General features: G+C 39.6%; 1 protein-coding gene and 1 non-coding gene across 2 annotated transcripts in view; one reads left to right on the top strand and one right to left on the bottom strand.

Moving 5' to 3' along the window:
* Ap3m2 (adaptor related protein complex 3 subunit mu 2) overlaps positions 1–15,508 on the bottom strand; it is a 117,099-nt gene that overhangs the window by 64,359 nt on the left and 37,232 nt on the right. The window lies entirely within an intron of this gene.
* LOC115067554 lies at positions 15,084–15,190 on the top strand. The gene has a single exon (XR_003846952.1). It is a non-coding gene; the product is annotated as a U6 spliceosomal RNA (small nuclear RNA).

The raw sequence follows: 15,508 nt of genomic DNA on the forward strand, positions 1-15,508 counted from the left end.
ATGCGTATGAGTGTAACACCTGTATGTAGATGGGTACACCCATGTCAGGCAATGCCTGAAGAAGTCAGAAGAGGGTGTTGGATCCCCTGGAACTGGAGATATGTAGGGTTGTTATCTGCCATGTGGGTGCTGGGAATCAAACCTGGGTCTTCTGCAAGAACAGCCAGTGTTCTTAAGTGCTGAGCCATCTCTCCAGATGCCCTCACTCTTCTTTTTTAAACAGGGTCTCACTGAGTTGTCCATACTAGCCTGAAACTCACTCTATAGCCAGGCTGATCTTGAGCTTACAAGCTTCCTGCCTCAGTCTTCTGACTAGCTGACATTACAGACCTGTACCACCAAACAAGGCTTTATTTCTTCTCTGTCATTGATTTCAGTATCCAGCACCTTCATGTAGGCCTTTTTTTCTAGTTAAATCTTTGTTTTCAATTTGCAAAATGGAGTATCCGGGCCCACAGTGGCAGGACATCATCAATATCTCTACACACAAAAATGTCAATGCCATACCACCCTTCAGAGAGGAGGACCAAGTTCTGGCTTTTATGATATACAGTAAAGGTAACTAAGTCTTCATTGATTTCAGGGTATAGTCTGTGACCCTACAGTACCTCTTATGTCCTCTTACATAAGTGACATTGTGGAAGTCCTCTGATTATAATCAAAGAAGAAAACAGGTGAAAGTCTGGAATCTCTGATAATTTGATCAAGAGAAATGCGTGCCTTTTACAATATTCTTTAATGAGTTAGTATCTGAGTAGGAAGAAGATTATTGCCGTCCATCTTCTTGTCAATAAATAATTCCAATCTGCTTAGCCTACTGGGAACACCTGACACACATTGTCTTCTCTGTGTCTGAATTTCTCTCATGCACATGAGATATGTGTATATGTCAGCTATACACACACACACACACACACACACACACACACACACACACGAATAAATAGATAACTCTTTTTTTTTTTTTTTGGTCTTTTTGAGACAGGGTCTCCCTATAGCCCCAGCTGTCCTGGAACTCACTATGTAGACCAGGCTGGCCTTGAACTCACAGAGATCCGCCTGCCTCTGCCTCCCAAGTGCTGGGATTAAAGGCATGCACCACCACACCTGGCATAAATGAATCTTTTAAAACCAAAGTCTTTTTCAGGTTGGGTATGTATAGCTCAATAACAGAACACATGTTAGCATGTACAAGGCCTTGTTCAATTCTTTATACTAAAGCACCCCCCCACTTTATATGTAGACTTGATGCAATAATTAATTTTCTTATATTATGACAAAACAACCTACAAAGGGAAGACATGGTGCATTTTTACTCACAGGTTAAGAAGAGATACAGTCTATCAGGGCAGGAAAGATGTAGCAGCAAGAGTGTGAGGTGGCCGGTCACGCCACATGTACAATCAGAAAGCAGGAAATGGGGCTATAAAACATCAAGCCCCTCCCCATTCCTCAGTGACCCATATCCGCTATTGAGACCACACCTCTGCCTCCTAAAGTTTCCACAACCTTCCAAAACAGCACCACCAGCTAGAGATCAGGTGTTCAAACATACAGGCCTATGGGAACGATTTCACATTCAAACACAGCAGTTGGTGTGGTATAATGGGCTACAAAATTATGAATTTAAGGGTCTATACTTCAAAATAATGACCAAAGTTTTTTGGATGAATTTAGCTTCGTACTGAAACACAACCTGATACCGGTACATCTGACACCTACTCCACGTTGCCTTATATGGTCATTCCCACCACACAGTTGGAATTATCTGGACTGACATATCCATTTATAAGTCATTTGCTATGTGCATTAACATTTTCTGCTTTAGCATCTGAATCACCTTATGGTATATTTTTTCAGCTGTCAAACTAAAATAAAAATCTACCCAACTGACTAGATGTGACTCTTGGTCAGGCCCAAAGACTCTCTGGAAGAGAGAGTCTCCCAGCAGTTCCAGTGGTTGCTGTGAAACTAAGAAATGGGTTAGTCCTGAACTGGGAGGGAGACTCAAGGTAGAGACTTCAGCCCAAATACCATTTTACAGAAGGAAAGCACACCTGAACTCTACTAGAATTAGTCCTGCACTGAACACTGCAAAAACCATTACTGAAAGAAAAAAAAGTGACTAGAATTAAAAAATAAAAAGTACAAAAGAAGGAAATGAGAACTCAACCAACAAACTAATCCAAATGTGCATGTCCCATCACAGAAACAGAAACATGAAAAACCAAGACAACATGTCTTCTCCATAAATCACTAATCCCATAAAAATGGCACGTAATGAAAATTACTTGGAGGAACTACCAGAGAGAGAATTCAAAAGAATGCTTATAAATATGTTCAAACAATTCAAAGACATGAATATAAACTTTCTATGATAAAAAGAGTTTAAAGGAATTTATGACTACTAAGCCAGCTCTATAGATGATACTAAAAAGAACACTTCAGTCTAAAGAGAAGGATAAACACACTTAAGAGAGCATAGGGAATAAATAATTCCAGAACAGTTAATCAAAAAAGTTCTAAGAAAACACAAAACAAACAACAAACAAATACAGCAGAAACTAATGCACATTGTGCAATAATAACTCTTAATATTAATGGCCTCAATTACCCAATAAAGAAACATAGACTAGCAGACTGGATTAGAAAGCAGGCTTGATCTTTTTGCTGCCTCCAAGAAACACACTTCACCATCAAAGACAGACATCACCTTAGGGTAAAAGGATGGTGTATTACTTTTTGTTATTGTGATAAGAACACCATGATCAAATGTAGTTTATGGAAGAAAGAGTTTATTTGGGCTTACAGTTCCAGAGAGGAAGTTCACAGTGTCATGGCAATAGGTGGCTGGAGCAGGAAACTGAGAGATTACATTTTTAACTGCAAACAGGAAGAGAGAAAAATCTAGAAGTGCAGTGAAGCTCTAAAATCTCAAAGCCTGACCCAGTGAAGTACTTCCTCCAGCAAGGCTACACCATGTCCCCAAACAACATCACCAATTGGGGAACAACTGTTCAAGTACCCGAGCCTCAGGGGAATACTTCTCATTCAAACCACCTACTCCACCTGGCCCCCATAGGCTTATGGTCATATCATAAGTCTTAAAAGTCTCCACAATCTTTAACTGTCTGAACACTATTCAAAAGTCTCTTCTGAGACTCAAGGCAATCTCTTAACTATAGCCTCCTGTAAAATTAAAATGACAAGCTACATGCTTCCAGTATACAGTGGCACATAGTATACATTCCCATTCCAAAAAGGAGGAATGGGGGCATAGCCAGGAAATAGTATATCAAATCAAGACTAAAAGCCATCAGGACAAATACTAAATCATGTAGCTCCATTCATTGTCTGGTACTTAAGTTACAAAAGGCTTAGATGGCTATACTCCTCAAGTTTTACTGCCTGCAACATCCATTTCTCTTGGGCTGGTTCCACTCCTCATGTGCAGCTCACCTTGGTAGATGTCTCATGGTTCTGTCATCTCCAATATCTTGGAGTCTTCACCACAACTCAGGCTTTACTTTTACAGCTTGATACAATGTCTTCTCATGGCCTCACAGGGACTCCCCTTCCACATACTGCCTGGCCTCAGTGGCTCTCAAACACGGTGGAAGAAGGATCCAAGACCCCTCACTCTTGCATCTTTCATGCCTCCAAAAGCCAGTACCACAACGACACTGCCAAGTTTGACTGCCAGCTTAGGATGGACCCTCACCCCTTTGACTACATTAGCAGAAACAATGTTGAAGCAATTACTTTCAAGAAGAAGCAACCCCTTGGGGTTTCTCCTTTCACAAACTGGAAGCTTAACTAAGTAAGGTCTTGTCCTGCAGGCACCCTTCCCATTATTCCAGCACAGATCAGGAATCCTCCCTTAATGGTGATAATCTACTTAAGAATTACGTCTTGCCAGGTGTGTTGGCTCATGCTTTAATCCCAGTACTTAGGAGGAAGAGGCAGGTGGATCTCTGTGAGTTCAAGGCCAGCCTGCTCTACATAGCAAGTTCCAGATCAGTTGGGGTTACAGGGAGACACTGTCTCAAAAAAATAAAAATAAAAAAGAATTATAATGTCTCTTTCAGAACACACCTTTGTTGGTTGTAACGTTAAACTTCCTAGTGCTCTTTTTCTCTCCAAACTCTATATTTTGTTTGTGCCTTTTTCCACTTTAAACCTGCATAAGAGGTATTAATAATAACCGTGCCATGATGTTAGGTTGTGCTGAAATTTTCTCCACCAAAGAAATTAGCACACTACTATTTAGCCTCAGGCAAGTTCTTAGGACAGGGTCAGAGGCAGCCAGACTCTGTTAAAATAGCACATGGATTATCCCTAGTCCAGTTGCTAATAGAGACCTTGCTCCCCTCTGAAACCTCCTCGGCTGTGTTATCACTTTTTGTATTACTTTCAGCATTACTGTCTTCTAGGAGCCTACTTGAACAACCCATTAAGCTCTGCTTACAGCAGTCAACCACTTTTCTAGTACAAAGTTCCAAAGTCTTCCCTACTCCTTCAAAAAACAACACAATCAGGGTCTTCACAGCAACAACCCTGTTCTCAGCACTAACTTCTGTATTAGTTACCTAGGTTGCTGTGATAAGATGGCTCAGTAGTTAAGAACACTGGCTGTTCTTGCAGAAGACCTGGATTTGAATCCCAGCACCCACACGGCAGCTAACAACTGTCCATAACTCCACTTCCAGGGGATCTGACAGCCTCTTCTGTCCTCTGCGGGCATTGCAGGACACAAGTGCATTTACCTACATGCAGGCATAACACTCATACACATAAAATAAAAATAATAAATAAAATTTTAAAAAAACATCATGACAGTGACTTACAGAAGAGTTTATTTGGACTTATGGTTCCAGAGGGGAGTCCATAATGTCAGAGGAGGCATAGCAGTAGGTGGATGAAGCAGGAAGCTGAGAGATCACATTTTCAAAGCATAGAGAATGAACTAGAAGCAAGGCTATAGTCTCAAAGCCTATTCCCACTGCCATACTTCCTCCAGAAAAGTTGTACCACATCATCAGTGCCACCAACCAGTGTTCAACTACCTGAGCCTATGATGGACATTTCTCATTCAAACCATCACAGACAGAAAAAGGCATTCCAAGCAATGGAATGCAGAAACAAAAATATCTGACAAAACAGATTTTAAACCCAAACCTAGTTAGATAGAGTCACTTCAGCCATTAGAAGAACAACACAGTAAGAGAATGCTACAACTGTAAACTTATACTCAACTAAACACAGGAGTACCAAGTTTCATAAAAGAAACACTATTGGATCTAAAACCACAGACTAATCCTAAACACAATAATAGTAGGTGACTTCAATACCCCACTCTCATCAATAGAGAGATAATCTGGCAGCAACTGAGCAAAGAAACATTGGCGTTAGACATTATAAATTAAATGGGCCTAACAGACATCTACAGTAGTGTTTGGGAATCCTCCAAACACTAAAAAATTCACATTCTTCTTAGCAACTCATGGAATTTCTCCAAAATCAACCACATATTAGGATATAAGACAAGTCTCAACAAATATAGGAAAACTTAAATGACATCCTGCATTCTATCAGGCCACAGTTGAATAAAGCTGGATGCCAACATCAATAGAAACTACAGAAATTACACTCATGGAAACGAAACAACACATTACTGAATGATAAATGGGTCAAGGAATAAATCAGGAAAAAATTGTTAAATTCCTAGAATTGAATGAAAATGAAAATACAGCATACAAAAAAACCTATGAGACACAAGGAGTCCTAAGACAAACGTTTATAGCATTAAGCGCCTATGTCAAAAAATTTAAAAGAGCTCAAATTAACAATTTAATGATGCACCTGAAAGCCTTGGAAAAACAAGAACAAGCAATACATGAAATACCCAAAACAGTAGGTAGTAAGAGATAATCAATATCCTGGACGAAATTAATAAAAATAGAAACAAAAAATCCAACTAATAAAATGAAGGATTGGTTCTTTGAAATGACTAACAAGATTGACAACTTTCAGACAATCCAACTAAGAGAAAGCACGAGAAGACCTAAATTACTAAAATTAAAGATGAAAATGCAGACATTACAATAGACTGAGGAAATTCAGAGACTCATGAGGACAGAATTTACAAATTTATATTCCACTAAACTGGAAAATCTATACAGGTGGATCTCTGACTTCTAGGCCATCCTGGTCTACATAGCAAGTTCCAGGTCAGCTGGGGCTACAGAGAGATCCTATCTCTAAATAAGTAAAAATAAATATTTTTAAAAGGGTTCACCATCTTTAGCACTCAAGGAAATGTAAATTAAAATTACTTTGAGATTTCATCTTCCCCAAGTCAGAAAGAATGGCTAATATTAAGTAAACAAAAGACAACAAATGCTGGTGAATGGGGAACCTTCAAGAGTGGGAGTGCAAATTGGTGCACCCACTGTGGAAATCAATGTGACAGTTCTTTAAAAAATTAGAAATAGATCTACCATATGACCCAACTATATCACTCCTGAGTTATACCCAAAGGATTCTATTTCTTACTACAGAGACACAGGCTCATCCATGTTCATTGCTGCTCTATTCCAACAGCTAGGACATGGAAAGAGCTTCGCTGTTCAGCAATTGATTAACTGATAATGAAAATGGGAGAAATATATGGATATATAGAATTTATTTCAACTGTAAAGAAAAATGGAATTATGAAGTACTCAGGTAAATGGATGGAGCTGGAAAACATTATACTGAAGAAATCAGGGCCAAGAATGACAAAAGTTGCATATTCTAACTCATATGTGGATCTTAGCATTGACTCGTTAGATGTGAATGTTTAATTTGAAGTGCCCGTAGAATCTAGGAAAACAGAAAGGGGCCATTGGTTGGAAGACGGATGGGGGTGGAAAGGCAGAGGAGGTTGTTGGGGGAGAGATAAATAATTTGAAGTATATTTGAAAAAGCCATATGGAAACTATTTTATAAAATAGTTTAATTGGAGTAATCCTACACAGGGGATTATGCTCAACCTGGAAGCCGTAAAATAAACACCCCAGTGCCAGGCACGGGATACCTCCCAAGTTGTTGGTTAGAGGTGTCCCAGAGACCTTTAAATCAACTCAAGCTATTGCCATTTCTCTTGCTTGCCCAACAGAACTTAATGGCAAAACTCTATTGCTGAAAACACCATATGCATAGATCACAGGACATGGAGAAATGAAGTTGACCAGGAAGCTTCCTCCCTGCTGGCTAGCTCTCATAGTACTGGAAAGTGCTATGCATGCTGCTTCAGAGGGAAGGGAGTCATCAATAATCTTGCTCAACTGTGAAACTCATGACCTACAGTAACGACTGGCATTGAAAAATATGCTCATGGGTGCAATAGTGGCATCAACGTTATGGTCATAACCATTTTCTTTCTGCTTTGATTTGAGGTCCACTCCACAGGAGGAAATACACACCTTGTATTGTAAATCTGACCAAGGACCTATGGTTAGGAAGCTGACAGGACAAAGGGTGAACATACTACTATTATTTTGCTAAATGAACATGGTATCAAACTGCCTTCTAAATTCATTTCCTTTTACTCCTAGATTAGTTCAGCTTTCAAAGCTTATCAGAGAAGCTTCATTGTATAGTAGATAGTAGTTAATGCAGAAACAACTGGTCAAAGTACAGAGAATAAGTGACTGTAGAGTGCTTAGCCATGGATAGAACACCTATGTCACACCTCCTCCCCAAGGCTCAGGACCATATTGGAAGATGGAGCAGGAATACTGTAAGAGCCAGAGGACCAAAGCCAAACAGTGTGCTCTGGACATGCCAGCACTGCTGAACAGGTGAACCACAGCAGCTGTGACTGCCTGCACAGGACCAAGTCAGTCAACATTCTAGCATGAAGAGGAAAGCAGTTTCAGGCTCCCACCCCTAACTGGGGAGACGTAGACAGTTGACATCTTCGGGGAGAGGAAGAATCAGTTTTCTTTAAGGATGTGGCCTCTGGTCAGTCAACAACACTCCACTGTATGGTCCAACACCTAAAAGTATATGGACAACACAAATTGGAGTTGATGAGTTACTAAATTAAAAAAAAAAGAGGATGTGAAGTTGGGAGTGGAGTGGGGAGTGAGAGTTGATCTAGGAGTTAAGAAGAGGCATTGAAAGTGAGCACAATCTAAATACATTGTACAAAATTCTCAAAGAACTAATAAAAATATTTGCTTTTATTTATTATTATTATTTTTTGTTTTGTTTTTGTTTTTCTGAGATAGGGTCTCCCTGCTGCACCAGCTGGCCTGGAACTCACTATGTAGACCAGACTGACCTCAGTCTCACAGAGATCTGCCTGCCTCTGCCTCCTAGGAGTGCTGGGATTAAAGGCATGCACCACCACACTTGGCATATAAAAATATTTATTAATATGGCTGGAGAGATGGCTCAGTGTTTAAGAGTTTTGCTTCTTTTGTAAGGTTCAGGTCCCAGCATCCACATCTGTAACTCCAATTCTCAAGGATCCAATGCCCTTTTCTGGCCTCTGCCGACACCAAGCATGCACGTAATGCACATGTGTATGTGCAGGCAAACACTTATACACATAAAAATAAATAAATCAGCCGGGCATGGTGACCCTGTCTCAAAAAAGACAAAAATAAATAATCAATCAATCAATCAATCAATCGATCAAACAAATACTAAAAAATATTTATTAAAAAGAAACACAGTCACAGACCTTACCAAAAAAAGTGTTTTTAATCTATGTAATTTATACCACAAACAAATGTGCTAATGGCTATCATTTGCTCAGCATTTGTTTTGTGCTGGGCACTGTGGGGATCTACACAACCTAATTAATAACACAAAGCCTTAAAAAGGTAATTCTGTTTGTTTTGTAGCTGAGTAAACCAAGTCTTAGAGAGATCAAATGATACCCTAGGTCTCAAAATTAACAAATGTTAGAGCAAAATTGTACCTCAAGACTACTTCAAAACTCACATTTATTTTCTGTGATAAATTTGCATCAATAAAACATTTTTGAATGTTAGAAGTATACTGTTTATTAGCAGACTTGATTTGAGTTTATGACTAATAAAAACAGATATTCTTTGAAGAAAAGCCACACAAGTCACAAAGTTATAACTGCATCTCAGATTCTTTCCAATAAACATATCTCCCCTTTGACCTTTAGTCAGAAATGTTTCCATGATATCACAGTGAAGCTGTCCCCTGACAAGCAGGTAGGGAACACACAGACGGCATATAGATACACACACACATCTGTACAGAGCAACAATTTCATTTATCTCATTATCCATCTGCATTACTGAAAGTCATGTATTTACAGCAATGCCTCTATGTGCTATTCTCTCCGTTTCCGTGCCATAAATTTACTTTCTGTTTATGAAGATTTATATTCTGGCTCCATTTTCCTCAATGTGTTCAGTCTCTGAGTTGATCCTGTGTGTATTCAATCTGTCACTAACCCCCTCACCATGCAAATGTCCTCTCCCTGTCAGAGCTCTAGTACTCTGTGCCGAGCCCCAGTCCTGCACTTTGCTTGGCCTCACTCATGGGCTCAATTATTCAAGAGACTAGGAAGGAAAGAAAGAAATGTCTCTGCTTACCTTTCTGAACACATGGAATACAGACAACTGTAAGTGTGTGTGTGTGTGTGTGTGTGTGTGTGTGTGTGTGTGTGTGTGCGTGTGCTTGCCTCTGTGTGCACTTGCCTGTGTGTGCATGTATGTTCAAAATAGGGAAACCAGAGGTTGTCTTCAAGTGTCTTCCTCTGTCACACTCCACCTAAGTTTTTGATACAGGGTCTCTCACTAAACCTAGAGCTTACCTTTCTGTCTAAACTAGCAGGCCTGTAAGCCCCCATGAGCTGCCTATATTGATCACCCCACCACTACTACCCCGTACTTGGGGTTTCCGATATACAGGCTCCTTGGTCTTCCATTTCAGCTCCAGCACCTGTCTGCAGGAACTTCCCAAGTGAGGCCTCATTTCTTTCACCTGTGCCCTGGCCCAGACCACCCTCCCGACTCTAGGCAGTGCTCTGCAGATATGAAAGCACCAGGCTCATTTATTTCTACTTCGCAAGAATCCCAGTCCTTTACTGTCTGACATCCAGTTCTTGAAAGCTAGGGCTTCTTCACGGCATGCCTGCATGCCGCTGCCATTTCTGTCAAAAGGCAAAACTGGTCACTGTTACTCTGTGGTAAATGAAAATGGATTCACCACAGTGCATATAGAAGATAGCTTAAAATTTTTTGAACTCTTAATTCTCAATCCAGATTCAGTGCAAATAGTCAATATATGAAAGGTCTTGTAATGCTTCCAAGCTATGTGATTATACAACCATCCAAAGATGTAGGAAATGGCCACTGGTCAGACTTAGCCTGAAGAGTGCTGGCTAGAAGGACTCTTTCTGATGGCTACTTAAACTTACATTTGTAGCCCACTAGTGAAGTGTATACTTAGCATGTATGAGGCCTTGGCTTCAACTTCTAGCACATACACACAAAAAGAATATTCGATAATTTTTACTGGATAGCCCCCCAAAAATGCCTGTAACTAAGCCCTATCACTGTAGGAATGTACAGTCTTACTCCTCCAGAAGTGTCTCAGGGGGTCAAGGCATTTACACATGTGAACTGAGATTGCATGTTAGTATTGCTCATGTTTAGACGCCTGCTTAAGATGATAAATTTAAAGCACTGTGTGTCTTCTTCCTGATGAGGGTACTGGTAGGGTATTCTACACACCCCCTTATCCAAAACACTTCCACTTAGATAGATGAACATTGCTACCTTTCTTGCCTCATTTGACAAGAACAAGCAGTTTATATGTTGCAGTAGACAAGGTATATTGGTACCCAAGATAGTTTCAATTTCTTTCTGGGGTACTTTCTTGTACTGCAAAAACAAGAAGTTAAAAATGACTTTCTCAATCTCCCTGGTAGTCAGGAGTCTAGATATTACTTAGATTCCACTGGTCAGATAATGTCCTGCAAAAAGGCACACAGGCATAGGCCTTCCTGTTTCTGTGGATGGTAACAGGAGGACATGGCTCAGACACTGGCTGTCTCACGAGTTTCTGCCCCCAGGCATTTACATGATCTGGGAAAGAAGCAAAGCAGTAGCCCCTAATTCCTAGAAGGCAAAGCTTCTATTCTTGGGCAGTGGTTCTTCACCAGGGGCTAGTTTTCTCTAAGGGTAGGCATTTCCAAAGTCTTTAACATAGTACCAGCATCTTGCAGGGTACTTTCCAGGGATGTTGTTAGACACCTGCAACACGGGAAGATAAGCATATCTTCCACAAAGATATGGGAATTATCAGAGAATAGCCAGATAAAACATGAGGTACCCAGTTTAATTAAGTGTTGCCCCATGCACTTGTACTAAAAATATTATTTGTTGTTTACCTTAAATTCAAATTTAATTTGGCCTATAGAGTATTATTTGTGTCCCCCAGTGTCCTTCAGTGTGGATCCTTTTAATGGGCCCACCAAGAGTTTTAACCTTGTAAAATACTCTCTCCCTCCCAGAAGCCATCAATTGCCAAAAGTTCCTTATGTTGGGTTGGAATTTCTTAACCCACTTCCCCATGTCTATGCTGGGATATTTTTCTGGTTTGAGCTTGCATAGGAATTGTGCATGCTGTCATCATTGCTGTGAAATCATATGAGTAAATGACCAGCTGTCTGGAAAACTCTGTTCCTTGTGGTCATCCACATCCTGGCTCTTACCTTTCTGACCCCTCTTCCACAATGATCTATGAGACTTAGGAGGCAGAGGTTTGAAATAGCTGTCCTATTCAGGGATATGTCCCCTGTGGTCTCTTGTTCTCAGCACATGGCTAACTGTGGGTCTCTATGGTCTCTATGTTAATAATCATTTGTTGCATAAAGAAACTTCTCTGGTAAAAGTGTACAGGTTGTGCTAAAGATGTGTCACTTAGGGTTAAGTGTCTCACAGACACTTATTCTCTGCATTTGAACAGTTCTGGAATTCTGTAATAGTTTCCATCTGTTGCAAAAAGAAGCTTCTTGATGAGGGGTGAAAGGTACAATTGTCTGTAAATATGAAGATGCATATTTAGAATAAAGTGAAAAATTACGTTGGTCTAGGGATGTGGCAAAAGTAGCTTTTTCTCTAGGATCTGTGAGCTCTCCAGCCATATGTATTTGGCTCTGTTTACAGTACAACACATGAGCTCCCTCCCATCAGGTGGGCCTTAATTCCAACTAGACAGCTGTTGATTACCCTCCAAGAAAAAAGTGCCCCTACTGCACCAATAGTGATAGTTTGCAGAAACAGTCATTGTTTATTAGGCTTCACAGCTGGATATCTCCCTTGGTAGCTTGTACATTATCATCTGATACCATGAGCTAGTCTTCAGGGAGGAAGCTTTCTGGTCAGTTCCAGCTTGATTGCCCTAAGTTCTGTGTCTGAGGTGTGGCTTGTCTTTAGCAATAGGGTCTGATCTTCAAGTTCTGGGTGGCAATTAAGGGCTGTGGCAATCAATAGCCTGTGCTATTTTGGGAGTCTTTTGAATTACTCTGACCAACAACTCAAAGAGAAATTTCTCCTGCCTATCACTGTGTTTTTTGTTATATAGACTTGAGCTACACAAGTATTAGTATATTTATTATATATGTATTTTTCAGGATGACATTGATCAATTTCCCTATTTTTTTGTACCACCTAATTATTATTCATCACTCCTCTCACTCCTCCATATAACCCACCCTACTCCCTCCCCAGTTAAAGTACCCCCTTCTCCCCATTTCCCCCTTAGTAACATCTGTCTCCTACTCTCCCCCTCTCTCAAGCTCCTACTTCCCCTTTATTCCCATGGTTCATTTCCATTTTCCTGGCTCCTGCAGCTATATTGAGATGTATACACAGATTTAGGGATTTGGAGCTATGATTCACAAATGAGAGAGAACATATGTCACTTGTTTTTCTGGGGCTGTGTTACTTCACTTAGTACAATAGTTTCTAGTTCCATCTATTTACCTGCAAATTTCTTGATTTTGTCTTTCTTTACTGCTGAATAGAACTCTATTATGTAAATGTACCACATTTTCATTATCCATTCATCAGTTGAGGGACATTTAAGTTGTTTCCATTTCTTAGCTATTGTGAAAAGATCAGCACTAAACATAGTTGTGCAAGTACCTCTGTAGTAGGACGAGACAGTTGGATATATGCCAAGGAGTAATATGACTGGATCACACAGTAGATTTATTTTTAGTTTTTTAAGAGTTCTCCATACTGATGTGCAAGGGGTTGCACTAGTTTGCAATCTTGCCAACAGTGGATGAGGGTTCCCCTTTCCTTGAATTCACGCCACCATTTGGTGTCATTTGTTCTCTTGATCTTAGCCATTCTAACTGGTGTTAGATGAAATCCTAAAGTGGTTTTGAAGTGCATTTCCCAAGGATGCACTTTTTAAGGTGTATCTTAGCCATTGCTATTTCTTCTTTTGAGGGCTCTCTGTTGAGTTCCATAGTTCTTTTTTTTTTTTAATAAAAATTTATTCTCACATTTTCTACATTCGAAATACCAAACAGCTCACTTGTGTGCTTATATGATTTCTTTTTTTATATTTATTTTATTTTTATTTAATAATCACATGATTAGAAGCATTTCATTACAGCTTTAACATATTCAGTAATAATTTCCATAGTAAGGATACATCTCTTTCAAAAGTGACTGTAAATTTTTAGGTTCACAGTTGAATTACATAGTTCATTTTTAAACTAGGTCATTTGTTTTCTTGCTTCTTTTTTTTTAAATTACTTGTATATTCTGGATATCAATCATTGCTGGATGAATAGCTGGTAAATTGTTAATCTATTCTGTAGATTGCCTTTCTATATACAAATAACAAGTGGTCAGAGAAAGAGTTCAGGGAAATACTTCCATTCACAATAGCCTCAAAAAAGACATTAAAAACCTATTCAATGAAAACTTTAAATCTTTGAAGAAAGAAATTGAGGAAGACACAAGGAGATGGAGGGACCTCTCATGCTCATGGATGGGTAGAATCAATATAGGGAAAATGATCACCCTATCAAAAGCCATTTGCAGATTTTATGCAATCCCAATAAAAATCTCTGTGACATTCTTCACAGAAATAGAAAAATCCATCCAAGAATTCACATGGAAACAAAAAAGACCCCAGGCAGCCAAAACAATCCTCAGCACAAAGAGCAATATCAGAGGGATTACCATATGAGACTTCAGTCTATATTACAGAGTCATAGTCATAAAACCGGCATGATATTGGTGCAAAAATGCACTTGTAGATCAATAGAAGACTGAAACACGAGTGGACACAATTACAGCCATGCGATATCTGACAAAGGTTCCAAGGACACACTGGCAGAAAGAGAGCGTCTTTAGCAAGTTGGGCTGACAAAATTCGATCTCCACATGTAGAAGAATGAAATTAGACCCATACTTATCACCCTGCACAAAAGTCAACTCCAACTGCATCAAAGATGTCAATATGAAGTTTGAAATACTGAAACTGTTAGAAGAAAACATAGGCAGAACCCTACAAGATATAGGTACAGGAAACGACTTTCTAAATTGGATGTCTCTCTCTTTCTCTCTCTCTGTCTCTCTCTCCCTCCCTCCCTCCCTGTTCTAGTCATGCTCATTCCTTTATTCTGACTTTTAAAAAAATCATTTATTTATTTTTATTTGTACAAGTCTTTTGGCTGATGTGTTTACTGGTTTACTGTTTTGATTGCTATCAGCAATCAAATATATCATATTTGCAAAGGCCAGAAGAGGGCCTGGGTGCCTGGAAATCTAACCTAGGTCCCCTAGAAGGACAGCAAAGGCTTTTAACCCAAGTCACTTCTCCAACCCCTTTTTCTGAATTTTGAAAGAACAATTCCATTGCTCTTATTCACAACTTTTATTCCCTACATACACCGCTTGGCTTTGTCTGTTATGAACTCTACAGAAATAGAATCCTAGTATTTTCATTTTTCCAATAACTGGCTTCTTTTCACACAATATTACATTTTTGATGAATTTTCTCTATTAAGGATACCTACTGTGCTCTCTTCAGCAGCACATACACTAAAATTGGAACAACACAGAGAAGATTAGCATGGCCCCTGCGCAAGGATGACATGCAAATTTGTGAACTGTTCCCTATATTTCAAAGCAACCTTCCTGCAAAGGCTATTGGACACAGAATCCAAGTGATGCTGTACCCCTCACGGATTTAAACTAATGGGACGTAAATAGAGAAAACTGGATTTGTAAAAAAAAAAAAAAAAATAGGGGCTGGAGAGATGGCTCAGTGGTTAAGAGCACTGACTGCTCTTGCAGAGGACCCGGGTTCAATTCCCAGCACCCATATGCGGCTAACAACTGTCTGTAGCTCCAGTTCTAGGGGAATCTGATGTCTTTTTCTGACTTCCATGGATATTGCATGACATGGGTACATTTACATACATGCAGGCATAACCCTCACA

This window comes from Nannospalax galili, unplaced genomic scaffold (genome assembly GCF_000622305.1).
Source record: "Nannospalax galili isolate Female #2095 unplaced genomic scaffold, S.galili_v1.0 scaffold366, whole genome shotgun sequence".
NCBI classification, from domain to species: domain Eukaryota; kingdom Metazoa; phylum Chordata; class Mammalia; order Rodentia; family Spalacidae; genus Nannospalax; species Nannospalax galili.